This window comes from Panthera uncia (assembly GCF_023721935.1).
Source record: "Panthera uncia isolate 11264 chromosome B2 unlocalized genomic scaffold, Puncia_PCG_1.0 HiC_scaffold_24, whole genome shotgun sequence".
Taxonomy (NCBI): Eukaryota; Metazoa; Chordata; class Mammalia; order Carnivora; family Felidae; genus Panthera; species Panthera uncia.
This window is the reverse complement of record NW_026057580.1, coordinates 39941829-39952817: the sequence shown is the minus strand read 5'-3', so window position 1 is coordinate 39952817 and position 10989 is coordinate 39941829. Positions and strand designations below refer to the sequence as shown.

The window sequence follows — 10989 nt, the reverse complement described above, 5'->3', positions numbered from 1 at the left end:
CACATTCCATTGGCCAACCCCACCCTCCAGTACTTTTTCACTAGCACACCTCAGCACTTAAAATCCCTCTTAACTTTTGTTTCAGTAGAGTTCAGTCTCTCCCCTCTGTAGTAAGACTTGAAGAGTCTTACTTGCCTGCTTAACTCTGGTGCAAGTTTTCTTTGATGGTTCTCTTCTAACAGAGTAAGTCCTCTGGTTCATCATTACAAGAACACTCTTGCCAATATTCTCAAATCATTGCCCTCTCTTTTGCCCAAACCCCAAATCCATATGATCAGCCTCTACAGTGCTTCCTATGGAGAAAAACACAATGAGCTGACTCACTTCACTCTCCCGCTGTTGACTTCAAGTTCTAGAACACTGTAAACCTCAAGAAGATACTGATTTTTAAAGAGTAACGGCCCAATTTTGTTAATGTGCAATAAAGGATGTATCTTTCCATTCATCAGGAAACATGTTTTGCCATATTTCACCTGTATTATCTCCTCCATGACAGTCCCCTATACAAATAGGGAACTGTGAGTCTTGCACCTTCCTTTTCTCCTGGGATCAGAGTTGTCACTCTCTCCATGCGTGGTGCATTCTGGGGATCCAGGGGGACACTGCCCTGTAGCCTGAGAGAAACAAGAAGAGGAAGGGACCCCAGAGGAGTCAGAGAGAACTGCCCACCCTTTCACCAGGTCCCCCTGTCGGGTTCACCATGCAGCCTGCTACTGCAAAGTGGTAGGATCAAGGGACTACGTCTTCACTGATTTTGTGTTGAAGACAGTGAAGATGTTAATGTAAATTTAGAAAAATCCAAACTTCCCATCAGTTGTCCTGGAGGAAGTGATAATTTTAAACATTTAAATGAAATTGATCTTTTTCACTGTATTGATCCAAATGATCCCAAGCATAAAAGAATGGACAGGGCGATTTTATTTTGTTTACCAAAGGTGAATCTGGCCAGTCATGGCCAAGGTTGACAAAAGAAAGGGCAAAGCTTAACTGGGTCAGTGTGGACTTTAGTAACTGGAAAGCCTGGGAAGATGATTCAGATGAAGATATGTCTAATTTTGATCATTCCTCTGAGATGATGAACAACATGGGTGGTGAGGAGGATGTAGATTGACCAGAAGTAGGTGGAGATGATGATTCACAAGACAGTGATGATGTAAAAATGTCAGCTCTGGAGTAAGGAATGTTGTCATCACTGGATTTTGAGGAAGAAAAATAACATCTCTGTAAGATTTCATAATTAAGAGAATTCCTGAGTTGATAGCTCTAAAGGCAGATGCTGTATTTGCCTCCTTTGATCCATTTCAACCTGTTTATTATTTTAAAGGCTTCACCAAAGGTTGATAGGTACCATTGTGAGGGGCAATTTTAAGTCAGCTAAAGAAATAGCCCTATACATGAAATTTTCTCAGACTACCATGATGCTGTTGAGGTCCTAGGCAATTGATACAGCAGTTGTGATAAATGAAAACATTTCACCTCAGTCTCCTTTGCTTCAGAACATAGATACTGAAATGATAGGAAGCTCTTGGCTTAGAAGAAAGATAACTAAACTTTAGAACATGGACTCAAAGTGGCTGATGAAACAAATTGTTTGATACTTTGGTAACTTGTTCCTCAAGTATATCTTCCAGGATTATTGCAATAAAGTTTTATTTTTCAAAAAAAAAAAATTACTTCACATTTTTGTAAGTGATCACTTGTTCCAGATGTATCTTAGCTAACAGTAGTAAATGCCTTAAATTAGATGGTTTTGAAGACTGTACATTTGGTATGTTTGACCCTTAAACTTTTGTACATTGTTGCTTGAGAGTCTGTACATTTAGACCAAATTTGTATTTGAACTGTCAGTATGGCAAATGAGTGAAAAAAAATGTTGATACACTATTGGATTTTTTATTTCTTTTTTTGATTTAGCTTGTCCCAGGCTGAAAACCTCAATTTATATCTATGACAGTGGGAATTTTTTTTAATGTCTACATTCTTTCTGATAAACTGTTGGAAGACAAAAATCAAAACAAAACTGTGATGCTAAATTCCTGTACTTAAATTCTTATAATGGTTTTCAATTACTTTCCAGATTAAGACCAAAATCCTTATAGTTATGCAATTAGTATTACATATCTGATCTCAAAATCAACTTAATTTTCTATAATTTGACTTAATTTCTGTCTCTATTTTATCACTGTGGGTGAAGAATCTCAGTCCCTTCGAGGGTCACCAACACTCCCATATCCTAGAGTGTTATGTCAAAGCAAGAGTTGGGGGAAGGAGAACAATGTACTTACTCTGGCTTTGCTCCAGTAGTCTGACAGTGAAATACACATTACCCAGTTGGTTTGGCTACTCCAGGTCCAGTGACTTCAACTATCCTGTGCCAAATGGAACACGGAATATTTTGGAGAAATTGTCCAGGGCTCCATCTTCCTAGACAAACCGTACACCTCTCTGTGGTGACTTGCTAGATCCCCTGTGATCTGCCAGAAGGCTGTCCTAGTCCCAAGACCCACCAACACTGCTCTCTTTTTTTCTCTTTGTTTTTCTCACTTTTTCACTTCCTCCCTTTCTCTATCCTCTATGTATCTCTACCTTCTGTTCTCTCTACAGTTCAAGGGATGTCTTTTTATTCTTGGGTGTCATAGATAGGAGCCTCCTACTGCCTTTGGCTTCCCTCAATATATATTGTTTATACCGGGAAACTTCTCCCTAATTGATGCATATAATTTCTGAAAATAAAAATTATAAAGACTTACAGGTCTTGTCCTGTTTTCTTCTCTGCCACATCTCACCCCCAAAATGAGCACAGAGCCCGCTAGCTTCTTGAATGGAGAGACAGGTAAAGATGGAAAACTTACGCTTAATATCAATACCACAACATTTACAATTGTATTTCTACTTCATCTCCTCACTCGTCCACATTCTCTCTACATTCCTATAGGATCATATGGTTCATAGCTTCCTGAATGAATGTGCTCATTTGTACTTCCTAATCTTTCAACAGTTGTGTTTATCCTCTGCTCAGAATGACTCTTCATTTGTGGACAGAAATGTGTGCATTATGATGAAAGAGGAGATAAGGGTGCCTCTGCCAATACCTTAATATTTGGGTGTATCACCCTTTTCCCAGATGGTGGAACTATTTGGCCATGGACCAATTAAGAAGTCCGTGTACACCTCTGGATTAAATGATAGTAAACATTAATTTTTTTCCAGATAAAAACAACATTTATCTATCCATACACATATATTTTTATATGTTCACATGTATGTATGCATATATGTATGAATACACATGCATATATGTATGTTTAAAAGTGGGAGTATTTTATTTAAACTGCACGAATCTGTTGACCATTTTTTGAAACCTGTAGTATTCATGAATACTACTTTGAATACTTCTATTTATTAAACATTCACCTCTAACATTTTATGTATTAAGCTGCCATCTTAGTGTTCTGTCACCAACTTTTTAGACATATCACAACTCATTACTCCCAAGTTACCTTATATTAAATACTTAATGAGTTTGGGGAGACTGATTATTCACTTGATAGTAATTGTGACCACATTAGTGTTATCAACAGAGCTTCCACAAACCAATACTTTCTGTGACTTACCTTTGAAAATGAATAAACACGTTTTCTGAAGATGATGATTACTTTCAATATCATACAATGACATTTTCTGACTTTGCTCTTGAATTCTGAGGATGGAGCTCCCTATGTAGTTTAGAGCTCATCTATAGAAAACCCCTAGTTAAATCCCTTTGGAAAAGTGTTTTTAATGGTAAGGACTTAGATTATCCTCAATGCTTTTTTTAACATCTATCTACTGTGTGTATCATTATATAAATTTTGTTTTCATGGTTATCAACCACAGGAAGGCCCTCAATACAGCTTAGGGATTCTTCTAGATTCATTGGTCTACTCCTCTAACTTTGCTCATGACATCTATTTTAAACTTTCAAGGTTATTAGTGATGTAATGTTGCTGAATTATATGATCACCTTCTGGTTCTTATCTTGACCTATCAGCCATTATCAGGCTACTTTGCCTTAAGATGTCCATTATCATTCTGAGAAGCAGCTCTTTCAGTAATAAGAGACTGACAAGTTAACCGGTTCCTGCCAATGATTCAATCAAGATTCCATGCAATGAAAGACATTTTTCTGTTTTTAAAAAGTTTTTATTTTAATTCCAGCACAATTAATATTAAGTGTTACATTAGTTTCAAGTGTACAATATAGTGATTCAACACTTCCACACATCACCCGGTGCTCATCACAACAGTGCACACTTTAATCCTCATCACCTATTTAACCCATCCCCCCATCCACCTCTCCTCTGGTACTCATCAGTTTGTTGTCTGTAGTTAAGAGTCTGTTTCTTGGTTTCTCCCTCTCTGTTTGTCTGTTTTGTTTCTTAAATTCCACATGAGTGAAATCATGTGGTATTGGTCCAAAAGACATTTTTCTTCATTAGGGTTCTACAGCCTTAAACTTGCCATTCTCCACCTCTTACTCTGTATTCCAAGCACACCAACTTCCTCATGTCTTGAATATTTGCAAATGCTACTCCTCTCTGTAATGTCCATTCCACATCCTTCGCTTTTAACATGCAGCTCAGTGATCTGGAAAGTCATCTCTATGCACCCACAGTTATTCTGCTTCCCTTGTCTGGGTCTCAGTCTTCCTCCATCCAAGCACTTCCTCTGTGACAGCAATTTTTAAATTCTTTTATTATCTGTTTATTTACTGGCTTTTCCATAAGATAGTTCTTTTCCAGAGTTTAGGAACTTTCAAAGGACAGCCATTCGATAAATGTTTGCCGAATAGACTAAAGAATGAATATCCATTTTCCCCCATGTTTTCTTTTTTCCTAACTTTTCAGATGTAAGTATTTTGAAACTTGAAAAGTGAAATTATTTTGAAAAAATCAGTCTCGTAACCATTATGTGCTAATATTTATAAAGACAGCTATAAAAATATATTTTTTGTTTTCAATTTTGAAACTATTTAATATTGTTGACAAAAACAAAATTGGTTTCCTAAATGTAAGTTAGAAAATTAATTAATGTGTTGAATAAAACAGAAATCACGGCTCTGGGGGTAATTTAATGTTTAAAAATTTAAAAATAAGATGCACAATGTAAATTTTTGTTTTTCTAAAATTCACTAATTAAAAAAAATCTTGCTAGTATTCTACATTCACTGGAGAGCTGCAATATAATTTGTAAGGCAGGAACGTTTCAATACTAAGATTTGCTTATTAATTCCCTGAATAAGAACAGTTCTTAAAGGAAAAACAAGTAAATTGCAGCCAGCATGAAGAAGTTGGATTTGGTGATGATTGCTATCTTTAAAGAGTGTGACCTTACGTTATTCTGTCATATGCCTAAAGGCATTGAAAGTACTCTAAATTAATTTTAGGGCTACACAAAAAATGTTTCCTTTAATCGCAGAATCCAAGAGCTGTATGCCCCTTGGTGCTCTGCTATCATGTTTTTAATCTTCATAATATGATTCTGTAATTTGTCCTATTTATGGAAAGAATTCTGCAAATTTTTCCTGAACTATTTTTTTTTAAAGTCTTGGCAGTAAAATGTACCTCTTATACCTCCTGCCAATACATCTCTGAAATAAGGAAAACAATGTTCCTTTGCATTGTATGTTCAATCAACTTGTCTTCTCCCAGTGTTTAAAGATGCCTTTAGGGTTGCCAATAACAGACAAACAGTGGTGCTCATATATCTTGAATATCTTTGTGTGTTTCCAAAGTGGCAGAAGCTTAAAGAGAGTTTAACTTGTGCCAAGCACTGAAATTTTCACAGTAACCCTTTATGTGTCATCAGTGACTTTATGCATAATGAAACTGAGTCTTAGAAAAGTTTAGTAATTTGCCTAAGGTCAGTCATATAGCAAGTAGCTGAAATATGATTTTAAAGAGCCAAACTTACAGAAAATGTGGTATGAACATGGATTATTACTATGTCTTTGCCTTCCTCCTACAAATTAAACAAAAATGACCAAAAGATTATTACAACTGGTAGAAAAATTATATGTCTTGAACACCATGCAGAAAATGAATTATTATACCACCTATGCCAAATAATTTCTAGATATGATGCAGAAAGGGCTAAAAATAAGCCATTGAGGACAAGCATTATCTCTTGTGGAGAAAGTGGTACTATATCCCTGAAAGCACAGAGAGGCAATGCTAAGAGCTTGGAAAATACTGGACTGTCTCCTGAGGCAGCAGATTACACCCTGCATAAAAGACATAGGGACTCAGTCCAAAAGAGGAAGCCAGCCTGATCAGAAGGCTAGTTATGGGAAACATCCTGTAGGTGCAGAAATTTTTCTAAAGGGAGAGAGGATTTAGTTAAGAGGGATTATATATCCACCATGAGATCAATCATCACTTTAATTAAGCTAGTGGATCCCCTAAAAGAAAATTAGACAGATTGAAGAAAATTAGAAGACAAAATACTAACATAACAAGAATTATCTGTATTTGGTATCTCTATTTCTATTTCTTCCATTCTGTCTTGATCCTACTCCAACATGACTTTTCCCTCCATCTCTCCACTAAAATTTCTCTTGTCAGGATCACTAATGTTTTTAATGTTGATGAATCAAATAATCCTCTTCTGGTTCTCATATTACCTGACCTATTAGCAGCATTTGATCCAGCTGATCATCCCTTTCTTCCTACCACTTGTTTCCATCACAGTCTCTACAACTGGCCCCACATCCTCATGCTTAATGTTGTAGTGTCTATGGCTCAATGCTTGGTTCTCTTTGTCAAATATATTCTCTCTCAGTAATCTCACCTAGTCTCATGGCTTTAAATACTATCGAATCACTGATGATAATTCTCAAAAGTATGTCTCTAGCCTGATTTTCTATGGTGGACTCCATACACATGTCCAACTGCCTACTCAATCTATTTTCTTGGATATCTTGTAGGAATCTGTAGCATAAATATCCGAAGTGGGACTTTGGGACTTTTCCCACAAATCTACTCTACTTAAAAGTCTTACCCATTTCAGTTGATGGAATTCAACCTTTAAATTACTTGGGTGAAAACCTAATGTTCAATCTGTGAACAAATATTGGATTTTTTATTTGTACTTACATACTAATTATAGTAATATATAGGAACAGAAGCCAAAAGAATAGAGATGGAGATGAAGAGACATTTTATTCTCTATGTTAATAATTTTTGAAACATATGAATGGTATTACCTGTACAAAAGTTAGGTGTAAAATTTCAAAGTCTGAAATCAATATGGATATAGTACTCATAAGGACAATGATAAATAAGATGTTACAATATTACCTCCCTGAGAAGAAATAAAAGTTGCATATTCCCAATCTTTTACAAGGGAGAATTAGAATTTTATTATCTGCATAATGATCCATAGAATAAAAACAACCACAATCTTTAGCTTTATCATTTGCTACCAAAAAAACAGTTTATATAGATGAATTACTTTTAAAAAAAATCAGTATTTATTAATCCATTTCTGTGAGTACTTATTGCTTCTTATGTCACCAGTCGATAGTATTTATATGCTCAACAGTCCATAAAATTTAGATGAGCAATAAAATGAGCAGCCCCAGATTTGTATTATTTGTATTATTTCTCTGTTCTTAAATTTCAAAACATGACAAACCACACTTTCATGTTTATATTTTAACTGTAATTTCTGCTTACAAAAAATGTTTTGGTTATACTTTGAAATGTACGATTGTAAGATTCCCCCTCCCCTGCTGCCAAAGAAGAGACTAATAAAATGCTGAGAATTGAAGATATTGAAAATAATTTCATAATTAATCCCATGATATAAGGAAGGCAGCTATGCTCACCACTATACCACCAACGCCCTCCCATGATATAAGGTAGGGAGAATTTAGAAGAAAAATATGGAGTCTATGGGTTTCCCTTTAATTGCAATTGAGTAATGATAGAGAAGCTATGAAGTTCTGCTTTCAGTTCCAATGTGTCAAGAGCTTAGAAGTCATTACTCCCATGAAAAACTGAAAATAAGCCACTTTTCTTGGACCCATTAGAGAAATAGGGTCCAGAGTAAGCCTTGAAATCTGGAGAGAAATAGTAATATAGAGAATCTCAACCAAGGTCAGCTTACATAGAGCAGAAGATATTATAGCCATAAAGGTGTTGGAGTAAAGAATTTTGACCAATTGTTGGAGGCTTAGTCTTGGTGAAAATGTATGAGAGTGAGAAACTCCTGGAGGCCACAGTCAGATCCCCACACTTCCATGGGTATTGATGTGGGAAACAAAGGCAGAAGGAAATGGCAGATAAAATTAAATTTCCTTATAACCTGCAGACCATTTGAAAACACTTGAGGTGTTCGGTGGGGGGGGGGGGGGGGGGGGGGTGGTGCAGAGTAGAGCCTTTCTCCAGGAACTCCCTACTGTCTTAATGCTAATGCTTTACTTGAGAGAAAAACAACCTTGGCTTGTCGAGAGCTAGGCCATCAGTATCCTGTGAGTCTTCGTTAGCATATGAAAATCTCATTGGAAACTTCCCCTGGACTTTACCTCCCCCAACTCCATAGTGTATAACCAGTCTCTCCTCATGGTCTTAGGGCAGCTCTTCCTGTCCCCATGGTTTAATAAAATCCCCTTTTTGTACCAAACACATCTTCAAGAATTCTTTCTTGGTTGTTGGCTCTGGGCCCCACGAACCCCACTATCACCTCCAAAACCTCATCAATTATTACCTCTAGGAATCCTGATAGGTTCTCATAGTGAAGATCAGGGACAAATCCCCTCATGTTTCTGGCAGCGGTGGGGGGAAAGTAACCATTTAGAAACATGTCCAAACTATGAAAAAGAACTTTTTCCCTAAGGAAACAACTTTACCAGAACCTTGTCTACCTGGGGAAAGGACAATTAGCTAAATCCAGCTCTGGCTCTTGTGTTCCCTAAACACAAGAGAGGAGAGGGGAGAGGGAGAGAAAAGGTAAGAAACATAATGTGAAGGTCACAGCCCAGGGACACAGGTCCACTAAAAGATTGAGATTTAATTCAGAAGATTATAGAATACTTCCCCTTCCCTCACCTAATGTCTTACCACTATATCAACAAGACTTCAGAATAATAGCAGATCATAGCTAAAAGAACTCTAAGACACAGATTTAAATTAAGGGTTTCTCAGAGGCACGCAAAGACAAAATGGTAGACAAAAATAAGGACATTGGAGGTTAGTGAAACCTATAGTGCTTATGATGTGATTTAATGTTGGGATCTGGGAGCAAATGGCCAAAAAAGAATTCTTTAACCTCCATGTATTTGTGGTTTTTCCATTTTTTTTTTCTTGTGATTGACTTCAAGTTTCATAGTGTTGTGGTCTGAAAATATCCATGGTATGATCTCAATCATTTTGTACTTGTTGAGGGCTGATTTGTGACATTTTCGGTGCAAAAAAGGTAGTTGTATAAAAACACGGGGACAGGATGTATGAGCAGAAAGGTCTGCATGGGCATTGTGAGGAGCTATTGATTATATAATTTTAAGCTGGGGTATGAAGGGCAGAGATGAAGTTTCCAAAAGGATTTTCATGTTAAAGAAGATTTACAGGATCCTGAAATTCTGGCTATTGTCAAGCTAAGGTTGCTTTCTGCCTTTGGCAAAGCATTAATGTTAAGATAGTTGGGAGTTCCTGGAGGAATGTCGTTCTCTCCCTTTCTCGAGTATTTATCAGTGGGTTTTAAGTTATAAAGAAACTTAATTTTATCTACATTTCCTTTTGCCTTTGTTCTCCACCTTCCTTATAGCAAACATTATATATATATATATATATATATATATATATATATAGCAAACATTAAACATAACCCAACTCTTAGTAAAATTAATATAAAACCTCATACCACAGCCTATTTATTTCAGTTCCTATTACTTAATACATCATTTCCAGGTTTTAGCAACAATTACAAAGTGTGCTGTTGGTGGTTAGTTTTATGTATCAAGTAGACTGGGCCAGGGGGTAGTCAGATGTTTTAGTCAAACATCCTTGTGTTGGTAAGGGTGTTTTGGATTACATTAACATTTGAATCGATAGACTGAGTTAGGCAGATTTCCTTCCCTAAGGTAAATGGGATTCATCCAATCAACTGAAGGCCTAACTAGAACAAAAAGTCTGCATAAGAGCATTCCTTCTGCCTGACTGCCTTAGAGCTAGGACATCAGTCTTTTCTTGCTTTTAGAGTCAACTGAATCTTCACCTCTTTCTGGGTCTTAAGGCTACTGGTTTTTAGGTTGTACACCATCAACTGTCCTGGTTCTCAGTCTTTTGGACTGGAAATAGAACTATACCATCAACTTTTTCATGTTTCCAGCTTGCTGACTGCAGATTTTGAAACTGGCCAGTCTCCAGTGAGTCAAATTGTTTTAATTGTGTGAGTCAAATTGTTTTAATAAATCTCTTAATAGATAGATAACGGAAGGAAGGAAGGAAAAAAAAAACATCCTATTGATTATTTCTTTGGGGGAACTGTAGCAAACACATGCCCCAAAATGAAATGAAAACACAGTCTGGGGCACCTGGGTGGCTCAGTCAGTTAAGTGTCTGGCTTCAGCTCAGGTCATGATCTCACAGTTCACGAGTTCAAGCCCTACGCTGATAGCTCAGAGCCTGGAGCCTGCTTTGGATTTTGTGTCTCCCTCTCTCTGCTCCCTCCCCTGCTTGTGCTCTCTCTTTTTTTCTCAAAAATAAATAAACATTTAAAAGAAAGAAAGAAAAAAACAGTCTGAATAGACAAAGCAAACATCAGAAACAGACTCGGATATGAAACAAATTTGGAATTATCAGACAGGAAACTTAAAATAAGTATGATTAATATGTTAAGAGTTATAATGGAAGAAGATAACATGCAAGAACATATGGGTAATATAGGCTGAGAGAAGGAAATTTAAAGAATAGAAAAGAAATTTTAGATATAAGAACGTAGAGGCAGAAA

At 36.5% G+C, this 10989-nt stretch overlaps 1 pseudogene; it reads left to right on the top strand.

Annotated features, from left to right (window-relative positions):
* Positions 1-700: 700 nt before the first annotated feature.
* Positions 701-1289, top strand: LOC125938646 (prostaglandin E synthase 3-like; annotated as a pseudogene).
* Positions 1290-10989: the final 9700 nt, after the last annotated feature.